At 30.7% G+C, this 12,861-nt stretch overlaps 1 non-coding gene and 1 pseudogene across 1 annotated transcript; both read left to right on the top strand.

Annotated features, from left to right (window-relative positions):
• The first annotated feature begins 4,099 nt into the window (after positions 1–4,099).
• LOC133678828 (uncharacterized) lies at positions 4,100–7,890 on the top strand (annotated as a pseudogene).
• TRNAL-CAG (transfer RNA leucine (anticodon CAG)) lies at positions 5,758–5,838 on the top strand. The gene has a single exon. It is a non-coding gene; the product is annotated as a tRNA-Leu (tRNA).
• Positions 7,891–12,861: the final 4,971 nt, after the last annotated feature.

Raw genomic sequence — 12,861 nt, 5'->3', positions numbered from 1 at the left:
TTTTTATCATTTAGTTTACTTGAAAGTTGACCTTCATTGTTTTATTTAATTTTTTTATGGGATTATCCCGGTTTCATGATCGGGCTGCGAATTCAGTGTGATGACTCGAATCAAATATTTTTTTTCTTTTTAAAAATTGATTTTTTTTCAATTTCTCCTTCAGTGTTTGATTTGCTGGTGATTGAACTTTGAATTTTCTTTTTCCTTTTTAAGGTTATCTCGTTCTCATCTAATTTTTGTTTTGTTATCAAACAAAATTGTTGAGATATGTTAAAAATATTTAGAGAGTATCTTTTTATAATATTTACAAGCGTTCAATTTTTTCCACTAGTCATTGTCTTTTTTTAATTTTTTTTTTATTAACGTTGCCTTTTTTTACCTTTAAAAATGCTAACATTACCCGAACATCTTTTTTTTTTACTTTAGGATAAATTTAATCTAGCATGCAGCGTAACGTGAATCATCTATCTAGTAGTCTTTAAAATGGGTCTAGGGTCTTCACCTAGCCCAACAAGATAACACATCTAGGAAAGAGGACAAGTCTACATAAAGGTATAAGGTCAACTATAAGAGAATCTTGATCGTGTATTACTACACTTAGTCTTTTTAATTATCACCCTTATATTTTTCTACAATTTTATGTAAACAAAACATAATAAAAATAAAGTTTTGAATCGAAATGTAAAATGCTAAATGAATAGGACCAAGCAATAAATGAATAGGGACCAAGCAATAGGCAAACCACAAACTATATGGCTCGAATTAAGTTTTTTGTATCAATATCAAAACACTGTCAAGTTTAATTTTGAAAATTTGTATTTAATTTATCACTAAGACATCTTGAGAATTGGTATTTAATTCATCACCATGACATCTGCGGACACTTTGTATATGTGAAACAATAAAGATAAATTAGTAATTAAAAAATTTTGATGGCCGAAACAGAAGAAAAAATAATTACACACTATTCATATGAATATTAAACACCCATAGTATATTTGTTATTGTTGTTGTTAATTAATTTATAGTAATTTAGTTATTTACTAGTATATTGGCTCGCGCTTCGCAATAGATCAATATCAATTTTTTTAAAATGTAAAAAAATATTAAAAGTATAGAGAATATTTTAAACGTTTTAAGTCTAGTAGGTATGTCAGATCCAAGTCTAAGCAGATGATAATTAAAATATTGAAACTTATATTTTTTTTATTTTATATAAGAAAAAACATTTAAACTATCCATGAATTATCCTAAATAAAAATTCAAGTTTAGAAATTATTTATAAACAATTAATCATCACAAAAATTTTATTTAACATTTTAAATCTAAAAATTCAAATTATATCTTTCTATTGAAACAATTCATTTTTTATGCTTATGAATTTGTTATTCCTTCAATAGAAATTATATCTTCTATTTTTTTTCTCTTTTCTGTTTTTTATGAATTTTTATTTTTTATATTTTTTTAATCAAATTCAATGCAAAAAAAAATGTTTATTTAATGGGTGGTCCTTTGTGATTTTTCACCTATGATAATACTATTTTATATTTTTTTAACAATACTGGACTATAAATGTTTAGTTTTATGATATATATTTTCATCCACAATGCACACAAAAAAGAGACGTTTATTTTTTAAGACTTGAAATAAATCACTAAGAACTCAACATTTTTATTTCATTATTTCCTCTTCAAATATAACAAATTTATAAAATAAGTTGCATAAACAAAAAAGCATTTGCAATTAAGTTCTACTGCATATGAATGAAAAATCCTGTTTGAATGAAGCAGTATTTGTTTTTGCAGTCCAATTATACTTTTGAAAAATTTTAAATTTTTTGTAGTCCAATCATGTTTTTTTGGGTCTAGCCAAAAAGTCTGGCAAACCCGCACATGGGTCTGGCAACCATGCCAAACCCAACCATGGTTGTCAGATCCAAAACGCTTGGGTTTGATATGATTGTCAGACACATGACACTTGGGTTTTGAATGGTTATCAGACTCATGATGTTTATGGGTTTAGTATTTTTGCGAGATCCAAGTACCTTGAGTCTGGCATGGTTGTATCAACCAAGCTAGATCCAAGGCACTAAAGTGGGAGAGAAAAAAAGAAAAGCTAGAAAAATATCTCATGAAAAAATTAAAAATAAAACTACTATTATAATTTATAATATATATTTTTTCATCTATAGTAATCTTTCGGTATTATTTAGCTAATGTTATAATAAGAGAATTTGTTGAGGAGTACCTATGTGTTGTTTCGTGTAAGATTAGCATACAAGAGGTGCTATGGTTCAGGGAATGCTTTTTGATTTTTTGTCGTAATTGTTCAATCGAGAAAGTGATTTGCGGTGTATCATATTTGCTGCTTTATGGAGAACTATGAGGGTATTTATTACTTCGTATAACCTTTTTTTTATTTTATTTGTAATATAATTTTGGTTGTTGTTTTGAAATTTAGATAGTGGTTCAGGGGCGAAATTAAGGAGGGCTGGCAGGGCATTGGGCATATATGGAAAAATTAATTTTTTATCTCTTTTCTTTTAATAAATTAGATTTTTAAATTTAAAAATAAAAAAAATTACCCCCTCTAAAATATTTTCTCTAATTTGACCCTCCCAAATTAAAATTCCTAGCTAGCTTCGCCCCTCACGGTAGCAATAAGTATAATATATATAGGTTACATCTTTTTTGTTGTTTAAACGATGTTGCAAGAAGTGTATCCTTCATAACTTCTGATATCCAACATTATGAGAATGGTGCTTGTACTCATGCCATAGAGTCACACTAATTTATATAATGTATGTTATGTTGTGGGTAGGATTAATTTTTTTTCCTTGAATGTAATAAAAAATACAAAAGTCATAAAAAAAACCATTTAATATTGTTAATAAATCTAGAATCAATATTAAAATTTATCAATGAAATTAAACTGTGTGAGAGTTGTTTCGTTATGACCTAATCAACTTGATCGATCTAAAAGTAACACAACAGATAGATAAAAAAAAGTCTAAGAACAAAATTAAGAAAAAAATGATGAAATTAAAAAGAAAACCTATCAACCCAACTTCTTGCTTAACCCGGGTTTAAAATTAAACCGAGTAAAATTTACTTTAACGTGATTCAGTTGACTTAATTGGTCTAAAAATAATCTAACCTACTGGTAAAAAAAAATTTAAAGATGAAAATGAGAAAAAAAAATTATGAAATTGACAGGAAAAAAATTTTCTTGACCTGACTTCTTACCTCGATCAAGTTTAAAATTAAATTACGTGGAAGTTTTTTTTGGCGTTATTAATTGATTTGGTCAATCTAAAAGTAATTTAGATGTTGACTATTAAAGAAAATATAAGGATGAAATTGAAAAAAAATTAAAAAAATAATAAAAGTTAGAGGAAGAAAAAAAAAGTACTAGAAGTCTTTTAGAATAGCAGGGTAATGTAGAAAACCAACTAATATATGTAAAGATCCAACATTTTTTTGAGTATTTCAATGATGATGGAAGGAAATGAACCCATTTGGCGTCCACAAGCAATATATTAGTTAAAAGTATTGTTTTATTTATGGTTTAATTAGCAATAAGCTGGATATGAATAGGGCTCCACTAATTAGGCCAGTAGTTACAGCCTTCCCTAGTCAATATTACTAAAAGGCAATTTGAAAGTCTTTTTATACATAAATTACAATGAAGTAGCTAGTGAAAGTTGATGCCCATTTTGCAGGAGGACAAGTGGAGGCCACAGACCTCACTTTGAATGCACGATGAGGATTTAGCTGTCGCATATTTATGTGGCTATTTTGCTGTGATGCTAGTTCTTGAGGCCAATAATTTTAATGCGAACAAAGAGTGGGAGGAGCATATGCAAGACCATTGTTCATGGCTTATAGTGGCTGCTGTGTTGACCCACTATCTTCTTCCTTGTTAAGATTCTCTTCGTTTGCCTCCCAACTATTTATGTAATTTACTTAGAGAATCACATAAAGCTAAAATCCCAAAGTACTCCTAGTGTATAAGTACCCCTCTCCGTGCTGTGCTCTTAGCTCCCACTTCCCACGCCAAAAGACACACACCCCTTGTATTTTTTCGCATTGAGAGATCGATGGTGAGGCCTTTGAAAGAGGTGCTCGCCGTGGATGGAAGTGGTGGTGGTCTTAACGGTTCATGTCTAGTACTCTTGTGGGCAGTTTTGCTAACCCTTTGTCTGCTTTCAGCCATAGTCTTTTCTTGTGCTGAAGGGGTATCGAAGGACAAAACATCTGAAGCTGATTCGACCCTTTACGGTGGAGGATGCGCTGCTGGATGCGGTGCAGCCTGTGGTGGATGACAGCATTTCTTCCTTCTCCTACTACAATACAAACTTAGCTTGAAAACGTTCCGCCCTTTGGCAGGCTGCAGGTGGCTTCAGCTTTTGTACACTGAAGAGGTGGATTAATTGGCTCTTCAGAAATTCAAAGCAACGGTTCTTTGCTGTCTTGTTGATGTTACAGATATATTCTACTAATCATGGAAGACAATGTAGAACAGCATTTTGTAACCGCTTTATCCAATAATTGTAACTTTGGAATTATTCTCAATTGCATACACAGGCATCTCTCTCCAACGCAATACATCCACCTAGCATAGTGATAAAAATGATAAAAGTTCGGCAACAAGTATAAAACCGCGTTTCATCTTTTTACTTGATATTAATGTTTTTATATTTTTAGATTATTTTGGTAAATTCATATGAAAAATAATTTTTTTAAAATAATAAAAAGTATTATTATAATATATTTTCAAACAAAAATATTTTGAAAAATAACTGCTATTACACTTTCAAACACCCCTTAAGACAGCAAAATCTTAGCGGGAACTAAGACCCCATTTGTTTCATGAAATATAGTTTTCTAAAAATTATTTTTTAAATTTTTTTGTATTTGTTTACCATTAAAAAAATTGATCAACCAAAAATATTTTACAATCAAAAGAAAATTTGACTTGATTTTTAGGAAAATCTTTCCATTTATTTTAATGGAAAACACTTTCCAGAAGTTGTGAAAAATTCAAAAATATCTTATTATTTGTTGATTATTTTAAATTTAGATCTCAATCTTTTAATTGTTTTATATTTTGTTTTGATTTATTTTTTTTACAATTTAATCCTTTGATTTGATTTTTATATAAACTTTGGTCTTATTTTTTATTATTATTTTCTTTTCTTCTATTATTCTTTTAAGTAAAGATTTTTATCTATCATATTTGGTTTTATTCTTTTGATTTCTATTTATTTGTATTTGAAATAATTTATGAAATTATAATTATTTTTAATTTTATTATTTTTTAACTTTTTTTTATCTGTCAGATTTGGTTTTTATTATTTTAATTTTTATTTATTTTACTTGAAATAATTTATAAAATTATTTATTTTAATTTTATTCTCTAACTTTTTTATTTGTTAGATTTGATTATCATTCTCTTGGTAAACTTAAAAAAAAATTTAATAAGTTATTTTTTAGTTTATTTTTAATAACTTAACTAAACACTACAAAATTTATTTTTATTCATTTTCCAAAACATTACTAAATATAAAAAAATTATTTATATTTTTTAAAAAAATTAATTTTCAGCAAATCAACGGAACTGTGTCGTGCGATTTAGAACAAATATTGGGCTTGAAGCTTGAACTACAATTTACGGTAATGGAGGATTATTTCTCGTTGTTTGTGGCTTGGGTTTATGTTTAGCTATATATCATTCATAATGAGGCAAATCAGCAATGTCAAGATGGCCGAGTTGGTCTAAGGCGCCAGTTTCAGGTACTGGTCCGAAAGGGCATGGGTTCGAATCCCATTCTTGACAATATATATTTTTCCAATTTATTTTACATTTTCCCTTTACTCTTTTTTTCTTTTTTAAAAGGAAAAAACTATTATTCTTATTACATTTAACTTCTAATTAGATCCAGAAAGAAATATGGATTCCCCTCTTGACAAACCCTCCCCCAGGTATTAGGTTAGCTAACTTGTCCAATCAAGGACATCATTGGTGAATGTTTTATTTATTTTATTTTTACTTCTTCTAGTTAAAGAAATACTTAAAACATTGAATCATCCAAATTAATTGAATTGAGATTTAACAGGAAGGCAAGCAGAAAATGAAATAGCTAAAATTTAGGGGAAATTACATACAAGTAAAGAAAGTGGAGATAATTTACGATGTAAAATAGTTATATCAAAATTTATCAAATATTTAATTGAATCTTTAATTATTATTTTTTATAAAAGATCTTTTATCATTTTTATATTTTAACTCCTCTAAATAAAAGGATTCATAACATTTATATTAATTATTTCTTTTGATAAACCCTAGTAGTAATAAAAAACCAAATCGACATTACTCAATTGGAACCAAAGTTTTCAAGTATATTTTTATTTTCTTGCATTAATTTTTTCTTTTTTTAGTAAAAGAGTTCATAAATATAAATGCAAAGTTTGGTTTCATACAGCACAACTCATCCATGTATAATTTTGTTGCAAGTGAGCTAGCTAAATCATTCAATAAGAATTTGTGTAATTTGTCGGAAAAGATTATGTTAAAGTCAAAGCAAGATTAACGTAAGTTCAGTTGTCCAAAAAGAGATCAAATCGTATTCTATTATAGTACTCCTAGCCCACAAGAGAATATCCATATGATCTTTAAGCTTACAAGGATCTCTTTAAAAAAAAAAAGTTCATCTGATCTCCAAGCCTACAAGAATCCCATGGAAAGGCTGTCCAAGGCAGTCTAAGGCAATGTTTGGAAATGCAGTTCAACCCGTGTTTTTAAAAAATTTAATTTTTTTTGTTAAAATTTAATATAATTTGTACATTTTAAATCGTTTTGATGTGCTGATATCAAAAATAATTTTTAAAAAATAAAAAAAAATCATTGACATATATTTTGACACGAAAAGTTATTTGAAAAGCACCCGCAACCACACTACCAAACAAACTTTAAGTCTTGAAGCTCAGTGGCTATGAAGTGTTCAAAATTGTTGATTTATCTTTTTGGTTCAACAAATGATAAGATTCAAAATTTGGTGAGTATGGGCTTGGCAATGCTGATAAAAACTTGTCCACACACGATATGCAATTTCCACTTGTTGTAAAGAAGACGTCATTAAGAGATGTGTAGAAAGAAAATAGAATTCCCAAATCTGTTGGAAATTCTCCATTATCAAAGGATGGTGGGGTAGACTATGAATGGCATTAAGGTTTCTGGAGCCAAGAGACCATTCTCCATTATCAAATGCTATGAATCTTCTATCAGTGGTGCTCTAGATTTTTGTCTTGTTTATATCTCTGGGAAATCTTAAGCTGAAGTCGGCAAGCTTAGTCATCCAGAGGAGACTGCTCGACCAAAGCGTCCCAAGATAAAGGAGTCAACGGTCTCTTCTTTTCCAGCTTTGGCACCTATGCTTGTGGCTCCTCCAATAATCTCATCTGGAAAACCTTTAGTTCCTCTTACTCCTGGACAATCTAGCACTAGGTTTTCACCTGCAGAATCCAGTTATCATCCTGTTGGTTCTATTGTCCCTTCATCTAATCTAAAGGGAGAGAAATATATGCATTGGGAAGAGCGGTATCATCAATTGTAGATTTCATTGAAAAAATTTGATGAATCTGATCTAGACGAACAAGTCTAAATGATTCAGTCATTTTCCTCGGTTGAGCTTAGCAAGCATGCTATCGAGTTGGAAAAGAGATCAATTCAACTTTCACTGGAGGAAGCAAGAAGGTGCAATGAGTTGCGATTTTAGATTTCTTAGGGAAATCCTTGAAGAATTTTAAAGCACCCTCAGCTCATCAGGGACAATTAGAGAAACAAAAGGGATGTTTGAATACCTTGCTTTGTTATATACTCTTTGACTAAAGAAGGGTAAAAAGAGAGACATGCCTGCACTTATTTTAACTAGCCACCAGCAGCACCCCTCACAAACCAAAACCAGCTGTGACAGTCCCTCCCTTCCCAACATTTCCACACTGCCAAACCTAGCAAGCAATCCACAGCCTCTCCTCTCTCCATGGATTAACAATCAAACTCCCATCGTCCAACCTCTCTCAGCTGCCATATTCCACAAACACACTGTGATCACTGTCCCCCCTTTCATCCTCTCCATTCCTGCCATAGCAACCCTTCCCAAAACAGCAGCCCAAGCTTTTCCCTTTTCATCATTAGACCTCTCTCTTAGTTAAGCCCATAGGCTGCCAATTCAAAACTAAAAATTACAATTTCAAATCAAACCATTCCAGTCTCTCAATCAACTCATCACTTCTCATTTTCAATGTCTTTTCCTCACAAACTAACCTGTAACAGCCCTTAACTGACTCTCAAACCCAAGCCACCCTTCCTCACCAAATCACTCCAGCCACGGCAACCAGACCCAGCAGCAGCACCAAAACTTAACCATAACAGACCCAAAAATTAACAGAAATCCCAGCCAAAGAAACACCAAACTCGCAGCTCAGTCAGGGTTTGTTTACAATAAAAAACAAATCAAAGTTTCCCTAAATCCTTGCCAACCTCCTCACTAAAATCACGCCCAGAAACTCAACTCCATAATAACCCAGAAACAAGCCAGCATAACAACCCCTAAAAAAATCCCGATTCTTCTTTTTTGGCAGATTATTGCTTGTACATGTATCACAAGCGCTGCAAACCCAGCCACCGTCAAAGAACTTGATATCAAAACATAGGAAGATCAGGGTAAAAGAAGTGTTGCTAGTTGTACAGCAAGCCTAACAAGCTTTACGTCATCAACGAAACAATACTAAGTAATGGCATGTCAAGATTGAAGCAGCCAATATAAAAGCAAATTGAAAGATTTTTGTGGAGGAGATGGATGACAAGTTGATAACCCAACAAGAAGTTTTTTTTTCAAAGAAAAAAAAATCAAACACGGAAATAAGCAGCCAAAATAATCCATCAAATTAAAAATTACGAAACATAGCCATGAACACACTCCAAAGTCAAGTAGGATTTTGGTTTAAAAACGTAACAACCACCACAGCTTCGCTCAGAAAGACGCAAAGGAGAAAAATTTACATCTTGATGATTATGAAGCTCACCAAGCATTTTGCCTTGTATTTAAACCACAATGATTAACCTTTATCTTTTCACCTTGTTTTTGTCATTAGTTCTTGTTAGTGTGACAAGTACAGAATTTTTCCTGCAAGGCACCAGACCTGTTATTGACTCCATTTTCAGCTACTTCCTGATCATGCGCAACAATGACCTTTTTGGGCGAAGAAGAAAGAGGTCACGCGTCATCATTTAACATTTCTTTTCTGGCTCATGAAAAAGTGAAGGACAGAAGCTGGAGTCCCTCATCAAGATTGTGTCCTTCTCTAATGTTTTAGAATTATTGTGCTTAACTGTCTCTAATGTTTTAGAATTATTGTGCTTAACTGCTTGTTGCTACTTTGTGTTTTTTCTTTAATGACCTATATTTAGTCATACAATTTATTATATATCGTATCGGAAGATCATCCATCTAAAGTGAGATTTATGAAATGAAGCACTAGTAATTCTATTATCTCTGTCAATGACATTCTAATACGTGGCACAGTACTACTAAGAAAAGCTAATCCTTTTCCAGTCACCAATTTTTTTGCTGCAACTCTGCAAATAATAATAATAATTTCTCTTCTTTTTTTTCTTTTTCCCCCCTTGTTTTTGATAAACCAATAATGCTATCTATTTAATTTAATGTCAAGTGGAGTGGTTTCTTGTCTATTGCAACCAGCTCATAAGCCAAGTAGGATCTTGGTTTAGACATTTTTACAAACAGTTGACAAACATATTAAAGCTCAATTATACGTTTACAAGATACAAGATACAGAATAAGAAATGAAGTAGTAACAACAACAATGATAATAATAACAATGAAGATGTAATAGGCGATAAGAGAAAAAGGAATAAATAAATAAAAATAAAAAAGAGAGGAAAGATAATGAACAATGACATACAGTTCCGATAGCAAGATCAACATCTTCGTTAGTGTGATTGATCATCAATGAGAATATCAACAGTTGCCCTCACATGCACATCAAAAAACCCATGCGAAGAAAATTTCTAAGAACATAAACCAACCAAATAATTAGAGAGAGGGCATAAAATCTCACAGTAACAAGAAACTAGATCCAAAAAAAAAAAAAAGATTACTAACATCTAACATGTGATGGAGAAAGGGAATGCCAGTAGAAGAATCGGAAATTCCAGTTCCATCCAAACGGGCCATGGAAGGACAATGGGGAGAGATTTATATCTATATTATTTTTAACTCTCTGATACGATCTCAATATTAACAAAACAAAGTGTTTTCATCACTATAAAGGAAATGACTTCTCTTTGTAATTACTCATCTGAAGTTCTGAACGACACTCTTTTAATTCAATCACAAGAGATAATTTTCTGCTATAGAAGTTCAATTCCATGCAAATTAAGTCTATCATTGCATAATTTATGGTGATGTACTTATCATTTGGACTTAATTTTGTTAGTAATTTTTGGAGTTTGAATTGAAGAGGAAATTGAGAAAAATGCTTAACTTGATTTAATTTGACTAAGTTCAAACAAATAGTCAAATTAGAAACCAATTAAGAGCGTGATTGAAGAAACAAATTGAGATTAAAAGTCAATTTGGTTTTAAAATGAAGAATTGAAGAGATAAGGACTGATACGAGATATATGGAAACATTAGAGGGCACATTGTAATTCGGTTAAGGTGAAAATTGAAATAAATTAAGAGAATACAGAATAGTATACAATTGACCGAAAATAAGAGGATTGGAAGTCCAAGGACCAAATCACAAAATTGTTTTAACTATAGGGATTAAGGTGAAGTCTGACATGATTTTAATTGGGAAAACTAATTCTAATTGAGGCCAAAACGATGTTGTTTTCATATTAAGTGAAACGGTGCAGTTTTAGCTGGGGAAGAACATGCCATGAAGATTCAAAGCAAACAACGTCGTTTTATTCCTTAAATCTGAAGATTTTCTGGGTAGAAAATGGTTGAATCTCATGCGATCTTCAAGCTTAATTTTCAATTCTAATTAATCCTATTGACTGCGCAAAAACACAAGAAACATGCGCTCCAACATTTCAGCTGCAATTATGCTGCAAAGGATCTCAATTTAAACCCTTGAATCCACTCTAGAATTCATGCCACATGCACTCCCAGACAGCCTCCCTTCAAAACCATGTTTGTTCAAAATCCAGTTTTCAAACCTTTGACTCACTCCCCCAAATCCAAGCAAAATACCATGGTTTTAGCTAAGATTTCTAGCCTAATCATGTGCCTAAAAATTGATAAATAATAAAGGTGAGGCAGCTGACAAATTTTCATGGGGGGGGGAGGGGATATGCCTAGGCATATCAAAGGGCAGAAGTGATATCTTCAAGGCAGCTACAGAATTTGTTCTCATAATTATAGTGCATTCATTTTTCCCATCAACAAACCAGAACGTTTGGCTCTGCAAAACCAAGTGTTCGTCCTTATGAATGGTTCTCATCATTAAAAATTTGTGTGATCATTCCCTTCTTTTTCACGTTTAGATAACATGATTCATATCACTATGGAATGTGGAATTAGCATAATTCGATCTGCAGATAAGTGAAAAAATGGATGCATCGTATGGTTTTCAAAACTTCAAATTATATCCTCTATCTCAATGGGCTTCTTTCCACTTTTACAGGAAAAAAAAATCACGTTTACAAAGTTTGTGTTCATGAGATAATATATTTGCGAATACAAGTTTTATTTGCAGAGCTCATAAACTTTTTAGTCCAGCTGATGTTGTGAGAAGAAATAGATGAGAACACAAGATCATTTGTTTAGGAGAGTTCATCACTTGGCTTGAGATTTATTAACTTATAATGTGGTCAGGGGCTAAAGGTTTGGTTTTTCTAGGGTGTCGTTTGCATTTGTTTTCATTTTACTGTCATGAGTTTCGGCGAGTCAATATATACACAATGTCCACTAGTTAGTTTGTTTACGGCACAAGTTTTTTAAAAAAAATATTTTTTTTTGTATATTATATAATAATTATTAAAAAAAAAGCATTTTCCTTTTAGTTTTTTATTTTAAAAAATAACAATCCAAAAAATATTTTTTACATTTTAGCATTTGACAAAAATATTTGTTTTAGCATTTTCATAAAAAACAAAAAATATATATTTTACATGCATAGTTTACTTAATAACAAATTTATTAAACTCATTAAAACTTAGCCCAAATAAATCAATCCATTGATCTACATTCCAAAAAAAAAAAGGAATATTCATGTTTTTTTAAAAACAAACAATGAGAAAAATTCTTAATTTACAAGATATTTTGAACAAAAAAAATAAATCATCTTCTAATCCTTTTTTTAACACCGATAGACATATTTGCAAAAAAGTTCAAGAGTCATTGGATATTATCATCTTCTAATCCTTTTTTTAACACCGATTGACATGCCATTGCTTTTTTGCTCCAAAAAAGTTTTCAATTTCATCCTTCAATCTATATTTATCATATATTATTTTTACCAATTTGGCCCTCATTCTTCTTTTTTTTCTTTTGTTAAAATTATTTTTATTTTTAATTTCAATTTCATCCCTTCAATCAATTTTTTTTATTTTTTTCATGTCAATTCAGATCCTAATTTTTTTGATTTTTTGGGGTCCTTTAGTTAAATTGATTTTTCTTTTCAATTTCACCCTCCAATCAAATATAAAATTTATTTTGTATTTAAATTTTGTTTCTCATTCTTTTAATTGCTATTTTTTGTTTTGAGTCTTTTTATATAATTAAAATTATTATTTTCAATTTCATCCTTCAATATTTGATTGATTGAG

The sequence above is a fragment of the Populus nigra genome, chromosome 18, assembly GCF_951802175.1.
Source record: "Populus nigra chromosome 18, ddPopNigr1.1, whole genome shotgun sequence".
Classification (NCBI taxonomy): Eukaryota; Viridiplantae; Streptophyta; class Magnoliopsida; order Malpighiales; family Salicaceae; genus Populus; species Populus nigra.
This window is presented reverse-complemented; position numbering and strand designations above follow the sequence as displayed.